Source organism: Bos indicus x Bos taurus, chromosome 19 (assembly GCF_003369695.1).
Source record: "Bos indicus x Bos taurus breed Angus x Brahman F1 hybrid chromosome 19, Bos_hybrid_MaternalHap_v2.0, whole genome shotgun sequence".
Classification (NCBI taxonomy): Eukaryota; Metazoa; Chordata; class Mammalia; order Artiodactyla; family Bovidae; genus Bos; species Bos indicus x Bos taurus.
In genome coordinates this window covers 7,402,626-7,421,974 of record NC_040094.1, presented here as the reverse complement: position 1 = coordinate 7,421,974, position 19,349 = coordinate 7,402,626, and positions in this window count along the sequence as shown.

Below are 19,349 nucleotides of genomic sequence, written 5' to 3'. Positions count from 1 at the left end.
GCTGGAGGAAGAAATGGCAACCCACTCCAGGATTCTTGCCGGTAAAATGCCATGGATAGAGGAGCCTGGTGGGCTACAGTCCAAAGTGTCTCAATGAGTCGGACATGACTGAGACACTAAGCACACGTGATCTTGTTGCAGGGTGTGAACTCTAGAGCACACAGGCTCCAGTAGTCGTGGTGCACATGCCCAGTTGCACAGAAGCATGGGGAATCTTCCTAGAACAGGGATAAAACCCATGGCCCCTGTGTTGTCAGGCGGGTTCTTAAACCCTGGACCACCAGAGAAGTCCAGCTTGTTATCTTTCTTGCTACAGACTCTGTGATAGAGATAACATGAACTTATGTGACTTTCAGCAGACACAGGTAGAATAAAAGTATTTAATGCTGAAAAATCTAAAAATATGCTTATTTTAATTAAACTAAACTAAAACTAGCTTTATATGACAAGTGGACACAAAGCTTTATGGTGAATCCTGCTTTTCTTTTAGTGATAGAGCACAATGCCACACACCATAACTTACATTGTCATACTCCTTTATGTGTATTTTTCAAAATGATCCTCCATTGAAAGGAAAATCTTAGGGATGCAGAAAACCTTGGAGTTGTTTTTGGCCCAACGTTCAAGAGACCTTAGAGCAATGACTGCCTTAAATTATGTAGAATATCAAAGATGGTGGTAGAGTTGCTTATCAAAAATGCTGCTGCTGCTGCTAAGTCACTTCAGTCATGTCCGACTCTGTGGGACCCCATAGACAGCAGCCAATGAGCCTCCCCCATCCCTGGGATTCTCCAAGCAAGAACACTGGAATGGGTTGCCATTTGCTTCTCCAATGCATGAAAGTGAAAAGTGAAACTGAAGTCGCTCAGTCGTGTCCAACTCTTAGTGACTCCATGGACTGCAGCCCATCAGGCTCCTCCATCCATGGGATTTCCCAGGCAAGAGTAATGGAGTGGGTTGCCATGAGAACATTTTATTTAACATTTTTAGTCTGAAGGCGTTGACTGAAAAAAAAATACAGAGCATGAGAGCTGTGAGTTAAGTTTTCTTTGGGGCAAAATGAGACTATAGCCCTGGAGAAAGTTACTCAAATCATTCTGAGGAACTGCTCTGATGAGCTTATGGAAGGGGAGATCAGTATGTATGTGATTTTAGTGAAAGAGGATACATGCGATCAAGCACACATGTTGGCAGAAGGTTCCTATCAGTCACAAAAATGTTGCTATTAGTCATGAGGATCAGACGTGTCTGTTAAAGACTTCAGTGATTGTCTAGATAGGAGAAGATGAAAGAAAGTGGTCTGATGAAATCTTCCTCTGAAAATATCTGGATATTTGAAGGCCTGTTCTGCCAGAATTTCTCAGTGAAAAAGCGTGCCTTATTCCTGACCTCCACCCTGAACTCCTTTCAGGGTGTACCGAAGGTCCCCAACTGCAGTGGTTACTGATATCATACTTGTAGTGACAGGTTGCAAGTGCCAAGTTTTAGTTGGCAGTGCCTTCTCATGGTCACAAATTGGACCATAGCCTGGGAGGCATTTCATGATTATTTTGTGTCAGAGGGCTAGGATTGCTTGTTCCTAGGTCAGGCCAAGATTTCATTCTTAGGCCTCTCAGTGTGCTATTGCTGGACTAGGCCCTATCAACCACTGCCAAGTCTCAGGACCACCTGTCTTACTAGTGCATTACGACTCCCTCTGGTTGCTTCTTCCCATATTTAAAGTTACACTATTACTATTATTGATCTTATATAGAACTATATGTCTCGTCAACTACTTCAAGTCATCTAATCATTATTTTATCAGTATGAAATAAGCAGAATATAAGTAATAGAGTTAGTAGTATCTGTAAGGTTATAAGTAAGAACTCAAGAACTTCCATTAGGTGCCACCCAGTATATTCACAGCTCATCTGACTTAATATATTCAGTACCAATCCTTGTCTTTGAAGGAAATGATATCTTGGCATTGTTCATATAGCACCCAGTCACATTTCTTCATACTATTAAGCTGGTCACACTTACTATTGTTTAATTGTTTCCAACATAAGGGGGAGGATCTTTTATATTTATGACAATGATCAGAGCAGCTGTGATTGATTGGCCAAATGAGAGAATCTCATCCAGTAATATCAATGTCAAAAGAACTATAGCTTCTTCCTTCTAGAATAATTTCCTAAGGGTCATCCATTTAGAGCCTTGAGTGGAGAAATCCACTCAAGTTAATCTAGAAATACTGGGACTAATGCATTCATTTCATAAGCAAGGACGAGCAATTATCAAAGTACTCAGTCCGCAGGCCTGCTTGGCAACTTAGATCACCTGTCTACTTTTTCCTACCACCCTGTCTGGTGGTTTGCCCTCTGCGTGACCGTTGTTTTAAGGTGATTTTGAGATCAGTAGCCTGTGTACAGTCCAGTACATTGTAAAGTCCCTCTCTAGGTGAAAGCAGTAATCAAAACATCAATTTCCTTCAGATGAAATATGCATGAGCTAGTGAAGAGTACCTGATAAGAATCCTTCCATCTAGGTTGGGGATAGTCCTTTGAATCACGCCTTTTCCAGTATGAATAATCCCCTGGTTGCAGGTCATGGGGCATCTGATCTTCATCCAAAGACATACTAATGAACGGCACTTCAGAAACAAACTAAAGTGTCCTTTTAATAATTCAACTAAAAGTTACAGCAATGTAACAGCAGAGCTATCTGGGAAGTGACTCTTGGTAAATAAAGACTTCTATTAACACAACTTGAATTTACTCTCCACATAAACATAACCTTTTTCTCCCTAAAATTACCCTTGTTTCTACCAAAAACAAGACTAATTTGTTTGCAAAATAACTCTGGTTTCAATAAACTTGGCCTGATGATTTATACACATGTAATCACACAGGTCCTTTGAAATAGGTTTTGCTAAAACCTTTTATATGGAAATTCAGATTGAATTTTTAAAAGGCCTCCTAAAGCCAGGAAAGTCAGGCCAAAGTCTAGTCACAGATTTCACCTGTGTTAACTATAGATTTGAGTCAATCTATCCCTTTTCAAGGGCCCCAAATACTTTGAGATTCCTGAACCTGTTAGGAGATTGCTTTCCTAATTTACTTGATTTTCAAAGTTTCTGGAAACCTAAGAGTTTCCAGTCTCTGGAGGGATCATTGAGAGAGAAAAGATAAACGTTTCAATTCTGCTTAAAAGGTATAATTCACCAAGTTGCTGTAACTCATAATTTACTTGATTTTCAAAGTTTCTGGAAACCTAAGAGTTTCCAGTCTCTGGAGGGATCATTGAGAGAGAAAAGATAAATGTTTCAATTCTGCTTAAAAGGTATAATTCACCAAGTTGCTGTAACTCATAATTAGTTTGAGGGGGAGAGTCTTTTCCAGATAAAAGTCTTTTATCTGGAAAAGAAAGATTGAAAGTTAGTAATACTTTAGATAGAAACCATAAATTTATAACCATACTCACTATTTCACACAGTGCTATATAAATAACCCTTTTTGTTACCAGTTTTAAGAAGGCATGGTTAAAGACCTGCTCACTACACAATTGACAAAGAAATTTGGTTACAGCTGTGACATGCAACATTTTAAGATAATGACTTAAATTATGACTGATAACATTTTACCAGGACATACCATATTCTTAGAAATTACATATAATTTCTAGATTAATAACATTTATTCACACAGTGTAACCTAAGAAGACTTTTTACTTATTTGACAATACTTCCCATGTAATTTAACATACCAAATAAACCTAATTAGTTTATATCTCTCTTTGGGATGTTTCAATGGTCCTTTGAAGTAACCAAAATTTGGCTAGAAGTCAAAGAACTACGTTAGAATTTGATCTGGGAAATTTTTCATCAAAAATATCAAAACGTTTCAAGCTACTTGGTCAAATAGGATCATAGTTCACTGTGAATCAGTGTTTATTCACTTGACCAAAATGACAACCAAAGATTTCAAAGGCAAAATAAGGAAGTTATAACAGATTCCTGGTTAAAGGTAGGAGATCAGTATTTTAAGAAAACTGTCCTCAGCAGAGAAAAAAACAAATCCTGCTTTTATACACATTTACTTTTAAAATTTACTCAATCAAATTAATTCTAAGCCAATCATTCCGATGCACAAAACTCTGTTCTCAGGGTTGTTTTCTCTAATCTTCCATAAATTTCTGTATCCACATTAGTTTGTCTTTTTTTTTTTTTTTCAATCAGGACAACCAGCTCTAAGACAAAATTACTTTCTTTTCTTTTTTTAACATAATGCAGTTCCACTCCTATCTTTTTTTTACTGAAAACACACATCCTACTTTGCTACTATATACTGAAATGTTTCCCTTATTACTTCTACTACCACTACTATTAAGTCACTTCAGTCGTGTCCGACTCTGTGTGACCCCATAGACGGCAGCCCACCAGGCTCCCCTGTCCCTGGGATTCTCCAGGCAAGAACACGGGTGGGTTGCCATTTCCTTCTCCAATGCAGGAAAGTGAAAGGTGAAAGTGAAGTCGCTTAGTCATGTCTGACTCTTCACGACCCCATGGACTGCAGCCCACCAGGCTCCTCCATCCACGGGATTTTCCAGGAAAGAGTTCTGGAGTGGGGTGCCATTGCTTCTAGCAACTTTAATTTCATATTTAAATTCAAATCCTCAATTCTGTAAACCTTAATTATAAGTGAAAACTAAGAAGTGACCAATTATGAACTTTTTACATTAGCATTCTGTAGATTGGCAAGCATAAAACCAGTAATATTTTTTTAAATATGTGCTTTTTCATAGAAAACACCTCAGTGTGGCACCAAATATATTTTTTAAATCATCCTAAATACTTTTAATTTCTTTGCAAAAGGAAGCTCATATCATATCAGATCAGATCAGATGAATCACTCAGTCATGTCCGACTCTTTGCAACCCCATGAATCACAGCACGCCAGGCCTCCCTATCCAACACCAACTCCCGGAGTTCACCGAGACTCACGTCCATCGAGTCAGTGATACCATCCAGCCATCTCATCCTCTCTCGTCCCCTTCTCCTCTTGCCCTCAATCCCCCCCAGCATCAGCGTCTTTTCCAATGAGTCAACTCTTCGCATGAGGTGGCCAAAGTACTGGAGTTTCAGCTTTAGCATCATTCCTTCCAAAGAAATCCCAGGGCTGATCTCCTTCAGAATGGACTGGTTGGATCTCCTTGCAGTCCAAGGGACTCTCAAGAGTCTTCTCCAACACCACAGTTCAAAAGCATCAATTCTTCGGTGCTTAGCCTTCTTCACAGTACAAATCTCACATCCATACATGACCACAGGAAAAACCATAGCCTTGACTAGATGGACCTTTGTTGGCAAAGTAATGTCTCTGCTTTTGAATATGCTATCTAGGTTGGTCATAAGTTTCCTTCCAAGGAGTAAGTGTCTTTTAATTTCATGGCTGCAGTCACCATCTGCAGTGATTTTGGAGCCCAGAAAAATAAAGTCTGACACTGTTTCCACTGTTTCCCCATCTATTTCCCATGAAGTGGTGGGACCAGATGCCATGATCTTCGTTTTCTGAATGTTGAGCTTTAAGCCAACTTTTCACTCTCCACTTTCACTTTCATCAAGAGGCTTTTTAGTTCCTCTTCACATTCTGCCATAAGGGTGGTGTCATCTGCATATCTGAGGTTATTGAGATTTCTCCTGGCAATCTTGATTCCAGCTTGTGTTTCTTCCAGTCCAGTGTTTCTCATGATGTACTTTGCATAGAAGTTAAATAAGCACGGTGACAATATACAGCCTTGACATACTCCTTTTCCTATTTGGAACCAGTCTGTTGTTCCATGTCCAGTTCTAACTGTTGCTTCCTGACCTGCATACAGATTTCTCAAGAGGCAGGTCAGGTGGTCTGGTATTCCCATCTCTTTCAGAATTTCCCACAGTTTATTGTGATCCACACAGTCAAAGGCTTTGGCATAGTCAATAAAGCAGAAATAGATGCTTTTCTGGAACTCTCTTGCTTTTTCCATGATCCAGCAGATGTGGGCAATTTGATCTCTGGTTCCTCTGCCTTTTCTAAAACCAGCTTGAACATCAAGAAGTTCACAGTTCACGTATTGCTGAAGCCTGGCTTGGAGAATTTTGAGCATTACTTTACAAGCATGTGAGATGAGTACAACTGTGTGGTAGCCTGAGCATTCTTTGGCATTGCCTTTCTTTGGGATTGGAATGAAAACTGACCTATTCCAGTCCTGTGGCCACTGCTGAGTTTTCCAAATTTGCTGGCATATTGAGTGCAGCACTTTCACAGCAACATCTTTCAGGATTTGGAATAGCTCAACTGGAACTCTATCACCTCCACTAGCTTTGTTCGTAGTGATGCTTTCTAAGGCCCACTTGACTTCACATTCCAGGATGTCTGGCTCCAAGTCAGTGATCACACCATCGTGATTATCTGGGTCGTGAAGATCTTTTTTGTACAGTTCTTCTGTGTATTCTTGCCACCTCTTAATATCTTCTGCTTCTGTTAGGTCCATACCATTTCTGTCCTTTATCGATCCCATCTTTGCATGAAATGTTCCTTTGGTATCTCTGATTTTCTTGAAGAGATCTCTAGTCTTTCCCATTCTGTTGTTTTCGTCTATTTCTTTGCACTGATCGCTGAGGAAGGCTTTCTTATCTCTCCTTGCTATTCTTTGGAACTCTGCATTCAGATGTTTATATCTTTCCTTTTCTCCTTTGCTTTTTGCTTCTCTTCTTTTCATAGCTATTTGTAAGGCCTCCACAGACAGCCATTTTGCTTTTTCCATTTCTTTTCCATGGGGATGGTCTTGATCCCTGTCTCCTGTACAATGTCACAGACCTCATTCCATAGTTCATCAGGCACTCTGTCTATCAGATCTAGGCCCTTAAATCTATTTCTCACTTACACTGTATAATCAAAAGGGATATGATTTAGGTCATACCTGAATGGTCTAGTGGTTTTCCCTACTTTCTTCAATTTCAGTCTGAATTTGGCAATAAGGAGTTCATGGTCTGAGCCATAGTCAGCTCCTGGTCTTGTTTTTGCTCACTATATAGAACTTCTCCATCTTTGGCTGCAAAGAATATAATCAATCTGATTTCAGTGTTGACCATCTGGTGATGTCCATGTATAGAGTCTTCTCTTGTGTTGTTGGAAGAGGCTGTTTGTTATGACCAGTGCATTTTCTTGGCAAAAGTCTATTAGTCTTTGCCCTGCTTCATTCTGTATTCCAAGGCCAAATTTGCCTGTTACTCCAGGTGTTTCTTGACTTCCTACTTTTGCATTCAGGTCCCCTATAATGAAAAGGACATCTTTTTTGGGTGTTAGTTCTAAAAGGTCTTGTACGTCTTCATAGAACCGTTCAACTTCAGCTTCTTCAGCATTACTGGTTGGGGCATAGACTTGGATTACTGTGATATTGAATGGTTTGCCTTGGAAATGAACAGAGATCATTCTGTCATTTTGGGGATTGCATCCAAGTACTGCATTTCGGACTCTTTTGTTGACCACGATGGCTACTCCATTTCTTCTGTGGGATTCCTGCCCACAGTAGTAGATATAATGGTCATCTGAGTTAAATTCACCCATTCCAGTCCATTTCAGTTCGCTGATTCCTAGAATGTCGACATTCACTCTTGCCATCTCTTGTTTGACCACTTCTAATTTGCCTTGATTCATAGACCTGACATTCCAGGTTCCTATTCAATATTGGTCTTTACAGCATCGGACCTTGCTTCTATCACCAGTCACATCCACAGCTGGGTATTGTTTTTGCTTTGGCTCCATCCCTTCATTCTTTCCTGAGTTATTTCTCCACTGATCTCCAGTAGCATATTGGGCACCTACCGACCTGGGGAGTTTCTCTTTCAGTATCCTATCATTTTGCCTTTTCATATTGTTCATGGGGTTCTCAAGGCAAGAATACTGAAGTGGTTTGCCATTTCCTTCTCCAGTGGACCACATTCTGTCAGATCTCTCCACCATGACCTGCCCATCTTGGGTTGCCCCACAGGCATGGCTTAGTTTCATTGAGTTAGACAAGGCTGTGGTTCTAGTGTGATTAGATCAACTAGTTTTCTGTGAGTATGGTTTCAATGTGTCTGCCCTCTGATGCCCTATTGCAACACCTACCGTCTTACTTGGGTTTCTCTTACCTTGGGCATGGAGTATCTCTTCACGGCTGCTCCAGCAAAGCACAGCCATTGCTCCTTACCTTGGACGAAGGGTATCTCCTCACCGCCACCCTTCCTGACCTTCAACGTGGGATAGCTCCTCTAGGCCCTCCTGTGCCCGCACAGCCAGGGCTCCTTTGACGTGGGGTTGGTCCTCCCAGCCACCGCCCCTGGCCTGGGGCGTGGGTTGCTCCTCCCAGCCACCGCCTCTAGTGTTCAGTAATTAATGTTTTGGTATTTTTTTAATTTGGAAATGACCCATTTAATAAACTTTCATCATTTAACTTAATTGATCACAATTCCTAATTTCAAGTGCCTAAAATCTGGAGATATTTTTTATTAATTTTTCTGTATAAGTGTAGTTGATTTACAATGTTGTGCTAGTTCAGGTATACAGCTAATTGATTCATATCCTTCCATAGTAGCTTATTGAAAGATATGGAGTATATAGTTCCCTCTACCATATAGTAAGTACTTGTTGGTTTGAGAGATTATTTTTAACTAGTTATTTCTAAAATGTAATTATTCCTAAGGAGTTTACCCAGAAGCTCTTATTTATATTCAGTTTACTTACAAAAATGTTGTCATATGGTAAGCAATTTTTATTTTCTTTATAAACAAATGTAATTATATTAAGGACTTTTTGTTATTATTTTTCAATAACAGTTAAGATCAAATATTGAGAAAGAGTTTGATATTTCACATGAAGCAACCACAGGCAATAATTTTTTAATTTATTTATTTTTAATTGAAGAATAATTGCTTTACAGTATTGTGTTGGTTTCTCCCAAACATCAACATGAATCAGCCATAGCTTTATGCATGTCCCCTCCCACTTGAACATCCCTCCAATGTTTATTGCAGCTATATTTACAATAGCTAGGACAGAGCCTAAGGTAAATACACAGTTCATTAATATAACTTAAGAAAAACATTTCCATAAGAAAAACACATTGGCTAGCTCAAGGTTTGAGAAAAGTTAAGTTCAGATCGAACTAGGTGTTGTCATGGCAACACAGAATTTTCAAAGAAACCTTCTTTAAGTTTTGTATAGAGAAGGAGAAGAAAACATCTGACACTTGCATTCTATTTCCTCCCACTTGCGGGCCCCTAGCCTTCTTGCCTGGAGAATCCCGTGGATGGAGAAGCCTGGTAGGCTGCAGTTCATGGGGTTGCACAGAGTCTGACATGACTGAAGCGACTTAGCAGCAGCAGCAGCAGCCTTCTTGCCTATTATACTCTCATGTGGAAGCAACCTAGATATCCATCGACAGATGAATGGATAAAGAAACTATGGTACATACTTACAATGAAATATCATCCAGTTATAAAAAGGAACACGTTTGAGTCAGTACTAATGAGGTGGATGAACCTATTACACAGAGTGAAGTAAATCAGAAAGAGAAAAAAAATAATGTATACTAAATCACCACAGATGGTGACTGCAGACATGAAATCAAAAGATGCTTACTCCTTGGAAGGAAAGTTATGACCAACCTAGATAGCATATTATAAAGCAAAGACATTACTTTGCCAACAATGGTCTGTCTAGTCAAGGCTATGGTTTTTTCAGTAGTCATGTATGGGTGTGAGAGTTAGACTGTGAAGAAAGCTGAGTGCTGAAGAATTGATGCTTTTGAACTGTGGTGTTGGAGAAGACTCTTGAGAGTCCCTTGGACTGCAAAGAGATCCAACCAGTCCATCCTAAAGGAGATCAGTCCTGGATGTTCATTGGAAAGACTGATGCTAAAGCTGAAACTCCAGTACTTTGGCCACCTCATGTGAAGAGTTGACTCATTGGAAAAGACCCTGATCCTGGGAGGGACTGGAGGTAGGAGAAAGGGACGACAGAGGATGAGATGGCTAGATGGCATCACTGACTCAATGGACATGAGTTTGAGTAAACTCTGGGAATTGGCGATAGACAGGGAGGCCTGGCATGCTGCGATACATGGGGTTGCAAAGAGTTGGACACAACTGAGCGACTGAACGGAACCGAACTGAACACATATACATGGCATCTAGAATGATGGTACTGATGAGTCTATTTGCAGAGCAACAATAGAGACACATAGAGAAAAGATTTATGGACATAGCTGTGGGAGAGGAAGGAGAGTGTGGGATGTATGGAGAGAGTAACATGTAAACATACATTACCACATGTGAAATAGATAGTCAATAGGGCTTTGCTGTATGACTCAGGGAACTCAAACCAGGGCTCAGTAACAACCTAAAGGGGTGGGATGGGGAGGGAGGTGGGAGGGATGTTCAAGTGGTAGACTTAAGATTTTTTTTAACTCCTTATTTCAAAAGTAGTCTTTTTTTTTTCTTTCCTTCTGACAACAATCCCCTTGTTTCCTAAAGAAGATTATGTAGAATATTTACATCTCAAAGGCACAAAGAAAGAAGGGAAGTTGAACCAGTTGTTCCTTAAGTCCAGAACTTTTACAATATCTGCAAGACTTCTGAGATCAAAAAAGTACATTTGGGGATTGGTGGAAAGGATAAGAGGGCTTAGAATTATTTCTAGATCCTCATTTCTGTTCTTATAAAGGCTTGATTTATAAGACAAGTACTGAAGTAGTGAAGTTGCTCAGTCGGGTCCACTTCTTTGCGATCCCACAGACTGTAGCCTACCAGGCTCCTCTGTCCATGAAATTTTCCAGGCAAGAGTACTGGAGTGGGTTGCCATTTAATCCTTGGAGGTAATCTGAATGATATGGAGGTTTCCTTACCCATCCAACTATGTTATCCTGAATTCCCTTTTTAACATCAACAAAAAGATCTTCAACTAAAGTGGAAGTCAATCAAAATTGACAGAGACACATGTTCCCCAATGTTCATTGCAGCACTATTTACAAAAGCTAGGAAATGGAAACAACCTAGATGTCCATCAACTAATGAATGGATACAGAAGTTGTGGTGCATATGTACAATGGAATATTACTCAGCCATAAAAAGGAACACATATGAGCCAATTCTAATGAGGTGGATGATCCTAGAGCCTATTACACTGAGTGAAGTAAGTCAGAAAGTGAAAATGAAAGTGAAAGGCACTTTAGTTCAGTTCAGTCACTCAGTCGTGTCCAACTCTTTGTGACCCCATGAATCGCAGCACACCAGGCCTCCCTGTCTATCACCAACTCCCAGAGTTCACCCAGACTCACGTCCATCGAGTCAGTGATGCCATCCAGCCATCTCATCCTCTGTCGTCCCCTTCTCCTCTTGCCCTCAATCCCTCCCAGCATCAGAGTCTTTTCCAATGAGTCAACTCTTTGCATGAGGTGGCCAAAGTACTGGAGTTTCAGCTTTAGCATCATTCCTTCCAAAGAAATCCCAGGGCTGATCTCCTTCAGAATGGACTGGTTGGATCTCCTTGCAGTCCAAGGGACTCTCAAGAGTCTTCTCCAACACCACAGTTCAAAAGCATCAATTCTTCTGCGCTCAGCCTTCTTCACAGTCCAATTCTCACATCCATACATGACCACAGGAAAAACCATAGCCTTGACTAGACAGACCTTTGTTGGCAAAGTAATGTCTCTGCTTTTGAATATGCTATCTATGTTGGTCATAACTTTCTTTCTTAGTTGTGTCCAACTCTTTGCAATCTCAGAGACTATACAGTCCATAGAATTTTCCAGGCCAGAATACTGGAGTGGGTAGTCTTTCCCTTTTCCAGGGGATCTTCTGAACCTAAATCTCCCTCATTTCATGTGGATTCTTTACCAGCCACAAGGGAAGCCTGTAAATCAGAAAGAGAAAAGCAAATATAGATTATTAATGGATATATATAGAATCCAGAAAGGTGGTACTAATGAAGCTATTTGAAGGGCAGGAATGGAGATGCAGACATAGAGAACAGACTTGTGGGCACAGAGGGGGAAGGAGAGGGAGGGACAAATTGAAAGCATAGCATTGAAATATAAACATTACCATATTTAAAATAGATAGCCAGTGGGAATTTGCTGTATGACACAGGGAGCTTAAACCTGGTACTCTGTGATTCATAGAGAGTTGGACAGGGTGACAACCTAGAGAGATGGAAGGGGTGGGTGGTGGGAGGGGTGTTCAAGAGGGAGGGAGAATATGTATGCCTGTGGCTGATTCATATTAATTTATGGCTAAAACCAACACACTATTGTAAAGCAATTATCCTCCAACTAAAAATAAATTTTAAAATGTGATAGTCAAGGATAAATGCAAAAATTTTTTTAAAAGGCTATTTATTAAGACCTACTTAAAGGATATAATTTGAAGGAATAGTAACAAATTTCTACTCAAGAATAAAGAATAATCAAAATATTGCTTTTTTAAAAAGCCCTATATTCTAGATTTAGAGCTGTGTGTCTGTGAAGTGTTTTAATAAGCTTTTCCACAAAGGCTTCAGAATTTTTCTTTGCCTCTGGCTCAATAGTTTCACTTTAGTTTAGAAGAAAAGGCCTTAAGAAAAGGTTTCCAAACAAGCTCTGAATGTCAACTTCCAATTTGGCCAATTTCCTAACATAGAATTTAAAAAATATATTTTCCTATGAATATCTTACCGTGTTCTGCTGGACAAACAGTACATACTCCTAGGTCATAAATACTGAACAAGCCCATAAGGCGCAAAAGACATTACCTCCACCCCCTCCCCAAGTTCCAGAACTATACCAAAGATAACAAAAAGAAAGAAAGAAAGGCTCAGATAGCTCCCTTGAAAGCTGACAACAGTGGTAGGTCATAGGCTGCACATGGAGTGCAGCCCACATTTCCCCCCAGCTAAAATTTTTGGATCTTTAAATTGGTTACCGCCAAGCCAAGTTATCAGGACAGAAGTTAGACAAACAGGAACACAATGGCTGTGCTTGAGAAAGAAGGAATCCACAACCCTCAGGTACTCAAAAGCCAATTTACAATTCAAAGATCTAATTCTTAAGAATGCTTACTGCCTACCAGTCTGAATTTAGAAAGGAAGGGAGAAAATGAAATTTTACCTCCTCTGTTAGCCATGCACTATTGATGGAGATAGCGATGAGAGAACTGACTTTGGTAAGAATTCTTACCTTTGCTGGCTTCTGGCAGTTTTCCTAGGATCCTTTCTGCAGGCTCTGGAGTGAGTAGGGTCCAGCAAACCACATTCTGGTCATCTAAACTTTTAGAGAAGAAAAAATCATATTCCCCCTACCTTTATAATGAGTTCTTGGCTGAGATCCCCATTTTTTTTTAATTTAAATTTATTTATTTTAATTAGAGGCTAATTACTTTACAATATTGTATTGGTTTTGCCATATATCAACATGAATCCGCCACGGGTGTACATGTGTTCCCAATCCTGAACCCCCTTCCTACCTCCCTCCCTATACCATCCCTCTGGGTCATCCCAGTGCACCAGCCCCAAGCTTCCTATATCCTGCATCGAATCTGGGTTGGCGATTAGTTTCTTATATGACATTACACATTTTTCAATGCCATTCTCCCAAATCATCCCCCCCCCCCAACCCCTGGCCTGTCCCACAGCGTCCAAAAGACTGTTCTATACATCTGTGTCTCTTTTGCTGTCTCGCATACAGGGTTATCGTTACCATCTTTCTAAATTCCATATATATGCGTTAGTATACTGTATTGGTGTTTTTCTTTCTTGCTTACTTCACTCTGTATAGTAGGCTCCAGTTTCATCCACCTCATTAGACCTGATTCAAATGTATTATTTTTAATGGCTGAGTAATACTCCATTGTGTATATGTACCACAGCTTTCTTATCCATTCATCTGCTGATGGACATCTAGGTTGTTTCCAAGTCCTGGCTATTATAAGCAGTGCTGCAATGAACATTGGGGTACACGTGTCTCTTTCAATTCTGGTTTCCCATTTTATTCTAATGCTGTGCTGTGCTTAGTTGCTCAGTCCTGTTCTACTCTGCAACCCCATGGACTGCAGCCCACAGGCTCCTCTGTCCATGGGGATTCTCCAGGAAAGAATATTGGTTGCCATTCTCTTCTCCAGGGGATCTTCCCAACCCAGGGATCGAACATGCAATCCCATATTGCAGGAGGATTCTTTACCATCTGAGTCACCAGGGAAGCCCAAGAACACTGGAGTGGGTAGCCTATCCCTTCTCCAGGGGAACTTCCTGATCCAGCAGTTGAATCAGGGTCTCCTGCATTACAGGTGGATTCTTTACCAGCTGAGCTACCCAGGAAGCTCTTTTATTCTAGATCATATCATAAATGATAAGATTATCAAGGTTACAATTTCTCCACTGGGGCCACTGTGATTCAAGATTATCTTTGGTAAGGCTATCCTGTTGGTCCAGCCCTAAAACAAAATTTTATTCACCTGAAGTCTCACACCAGTCTCAGTCCAACTTAAGTATGATCCAGACTGACTCTACACTCATTTAAGTTTCTAATCTTGATCCAGTTCAATCCCAGACTCAGTCCAATTTCTAGTGAAGTGCAAGTAACTCAGTTGTGTCTGACTCTTTGAAACCCCATGGACTATACAGTCCATGGAATTCTCCAGGCCAGAATACTGGAGTGGGTAGCTGTTCCCTTCTCCAGCGGATCTTCTCAACCCAAGAATCAAACCAGGTCTCCTGCATTGCAGGCAAATTCCTTACCAAATGAGCTATCAGGGAAGCCCGTCCAATTTTTAAGACAGATCCAATCTGGTTTTAGCCAGTTTCTGGACACAGTCATGAAGAAGATGTGCTCAAGTAAAGTCTGATACCTCAAGGAAAAGCTACAGAGCTAGAATCTAAGAGGAACTTACCACCTCCAGAAATTCCTGATAAGAAAGCAGAGTTCAGGGGCTCAGTAAGTACCCAAGTCTGGTTGCTTTTGCTCCTGGGGGCCTTCTGGGGGTCTTCTTTGATATCCTCTTTTTATCCCAGAATGTTTCAAAGATAAACTAAGACATATTAAAATTTTTAAGAGCTTCTTTAAGTAAAAATTGAGGGTAGGATGATTTGAGAGAATAGCATTGAAACATGTATATTACCATATGTAAAACAGACGACCTGTTGAAGTTCGATGCAAGAAGCAGGGCACTCAAAGCTGGTGCTCAGAATGGGGAGGGAGGTGGAAGGGGGGTTCAGGATGGGGGGACACATGTACACCCATGGCTGATGCATGTCAGTGTATAGCAAAAAGCATCACAATATTGTAAAGTAATTCACCTCCAATTAAAATAAATTTAAAATAAAAAAAATAATACATTCAAGGGGGGTAAAAAAGAACCAATGAAATAAAGCATGCAATAAGTTTAGTTCCTAACACATAATAATTGCTCAATAAATGATAGCCATTATTGTTTTAAAAAAAGTCAATTCAATTGGACAGCATCTCTCCTAGGAGACAGTAAGGGGCTTCAAGGGATGAATAAATGAGAGACTTTTGTAAGCAGAAGAGAGCAGAAATAAAGAGGTTATATTAGGAAAAGAGCAGGTTGGTTATTACAAGGTTACTTTCATTTAGGGGAGGGCAGGGGTCTATCCATGTATAAAATCACCTCTTGTGTTGTTGGAAGAGAGGGTTTGCTCTGACCAGTGTGTTCTTTTGACAAAACTCTTTAGCCTTTGCCCTGCTTCATTCTGTACTCCAAGGCCAAACCTGCCTGTTACTCCAGGTGTCTCTTGACTTCCTACTTTTGTATTCTAACCCCCTATGATGCAAAGGACAGCTTTTTTTTTTTCTTTTTTTCTTTTGGTGTTAGTTCTAGAAGGTCTTGGAGGTGTTCATAGCACTGTTCAAGTACAGCTACTTTGGCATTAGTGGTTGGGGCATAGACTTGAATTATTGTGATGTTAAATGGTTTGCCTTGGAAATGAACAAAGATCGTTCTGTCACTTTTGAGACTGCACCCAAGTGCTGCATTTCAGACTCTTTTGTTGACTATGAGGGCTACTCCTTTTCTTCTAAGGGGTTCTTGACCACATTAATTGATATAATGGTCATCTGAATTAAATTCACCCTTTTCTGTTCATTCTAGTTCACTGATTCCAAAAATGTCAATTTTCATTCAAGCCATCTCCAGCTTGACTACATACAATTTATCTTGATTCCTGGACTTAACATTCCAGGTTCCTATGCAGTATTGTTCTTTACAACACTGGACTTAACTTTCACCAACAGACACAACCACACCTGAGTGTCACTTCTGCTTTGGCCCAGCTCTCTTTCTGAAGCTATTTCTCCATTCTTCCACAATAGCACACTGGACACCTACCAACCTGGGGGGCTCTTTTTCTGGTGTCATATCTTTTTGCCTTTTCATACTGTTCATGAGATCCTCAAGGCAGTAATACTGGAGTGGTTTGCCATTCCCTTCTCCAGTGGACCATGTTAAAGGAGATCAATCCGAATATTTATTGGAAGAATTGATGCTGAGGCTCTGATACTTTGGCCATCTGATGCAAAGAGCCAACTGGGTGGAAAAGACCCTGATTCTGGGAAAGCTTGAGAGCAGGAGGAGAGGAGGGGCTACAGAAGATGAGATGGTTGGATGGCATCACTGACTCAATGGACATGAGTTTGACAAAACTCTGGGAGATACTGAAGGATAAGGAAGCCTGGCATGCTGCAGTTCTTGGGGTCACAAAGAGCCAGAAACAACTTAGTGACTGAACAACAGCAAGAGGTCTATCAGGCAGATTAACTTGTGCTGATCAAGAATTCTTTATGGACCACATTGTGATTCTATTCCTGGGAGAGCCAAATCTGAAATTAGTCCCCATTTGGAATGGGGGCTTTGCATAAGGCTCCATTTGGGGCCTGTTATCTTTTATTTTTTAATCAATTAACCACAGAATCCCAAAATATCATGTTTTCCTTCTGTATGGTGGTGATCACAGCTTCTCATTATTGTAGACTGTGTGCATGTTCCATATTCTCTGTAGTCTGTTAATTCTCTACCAGAAGAATTAATTAAACTATATGAACTCCACTGCCTAGCACTTAACCTGGCACATCAGGTAGAGAACTTTCAAACTCACTCCCATAACATGCTGCCTCATTGTTGCTCCATTATTTTATCTGAGGAAATGGAACATACATTATATGTATCCAAGCAGATACACAAAACCACATACAAATAGATTAGCGGTACAAATAGCTTTTCTGAAATCCTCCCATTTTGGCGGTTTTAAACTCTGAGAACCTAAACAGATAAAGTGTATTTATATTCTCAAGAAAAAAAAAAAAGTATTCTTCCTTGTAGTTGGAGAGTTGTGTACAAAATTGAACTTTGGTGAAGGTAGCCCTGCTTACATGTTGCATGACTTCCTTTTTTCACCACCACTTCTGGCTCCTGCACTGACTCTGCTCTCATGGGGTGCGTGGTGCACTCACACTGGAAGGCATGTTGACAGCAGCATGGGCCAGGAGCGTCAGGGCGATGGGCATGGATGTTCCCTTTCCCTCCAATTAAGTTTCAGAGCCTGATGCTCTACCTTAGAAATTAGGTTTGGATGTGGACTACTGAGAGTGCGGTCTCACAGTGGGAGGGATACAGAGTGGCAAGGCTTAGAGCATCTTGGAGAGCACCTCCATGACAGTGCTGGAGGGATGCTGGAGATGGTGGAGAACCATGCGGGGAAGTGAGCTGGTGTTAGGAATGACTGTGCTTTATTGGGTCACTGCTCAGCCTAAAATTCTTCAAACTTCACTCGCATTCTGGGTAGAAAGTCCAAATCCTTGCCATAGCTCTCAGGATCTCCTGTAGCCTCACTGCCTCCTTCTTCAGCCACATGTGAGCAATGTCTTCCTCCACTCTGATTGTTCAGATCCTTTGGAAGTTCCTGCAACATGACTGGCTCTTCTGCTTAAGGGATTTTATGGAAATGGTTCTTTAAATGTGGAAGAGTCTTCTTTTCCAACCTTCATCCAGCCAACTCCAACATGTTCTCTGCAACCCCTCAGATTTAGTTAGTGCCCCAAGTTTAGACTCTAACCCACTTTATTTGCCCTTTCTCACAATTTGTCATCCTTCAACAGCTTCTCCACTGTGTCTTCCTCACTAGATCATAAGCTCCTTGAGAGTGGACCCCAAGCACCTACTCATCCAAGGAGCTACCGTGCTGTCCCCTGGCCAGATGGATGCCAGACCATTGAGAAATACCTGTGAAGTGAACATAGATCTCAAAGCATTTAAAGATAATTCTCTGAACTGACTGGGTGGTGCCGGACTGAATGGGCTCTTCTTGCTTTCTCTCTTTCAAACCCAGTTGGGAAGAAGGAGTTTTGAAGGGCAGGCCCTTGAGGTGGGGATCTTTGGTGAGGAATCTCAGCCAGGAGCCAGGCCAGGACCCTCAATGTGACATAGCAACATTTTCATGAAGTGATCATCTACTGGAATTCCTCAGCTCCAAGGTCATCATTAACTTTAAACTGTTATGCAGTATGAATAATTAGACTGTGGAAAAAAATTAGCACTGAGAGTAGTTGCTACTTTAGTCATCAAAATCCTGAAATCCTGACTAATCTCAGCTGGACTGTCTAGACAGTAAGATTTTTGTAACATTGAAGTATAACCTATAGTCACATCAGCAAAGTCATCCTGTTATAAGCAAAGGACCTGAGCACTTTCAAGGAAAGACCCTAGAGATCCTGAGGAATCAAGAACCCCTAAAATGATGATGTGGGAAAAATTGCCTTGGATTAGATTATTAAGTATTAAAATGGTATTTCATATAATCAAATCTAACCTCTACGTTTTGCCTTCTGGGTGGGTATGGTCAATCTTCTTCAGATCATTAAAGTCCCTCATTAGATACCATTTGAGTGCCTAGAATATACTCGCTTCAGTTCAGTTCAGTTCAGTCGCTCAGTCATGTCCGACTCTTTGTGACCCCATGAATCATAGCACGCCAGGCCTCCCTGTCCATCACCAACTCCCGGAGTTCACTCAGACTCACGACCATCGAGTCAGTGATGCCATCCAACCATCTCATCCTCTGTCATCTCCTTCTCCTCCTGCCCCCAATCCCTCCCAGAATCAGTCTTTTCCAGTGAGTCAACTCTTCACGTGAGGTGGCCAAAGTACTGGAGTTTCAGCTTTAACATCATTCCTTCCAAAGAAATCCCAGGGCAGATCTCCTTCAGAATGGACTGGTTGGATCTGCTTGCAGTCCAAGGGACTCTCAAGAGTCTTCTCCAACACCACAGTTCAAAAGCATCAATTCTTCGGCACTCAGCCTTCACAATCC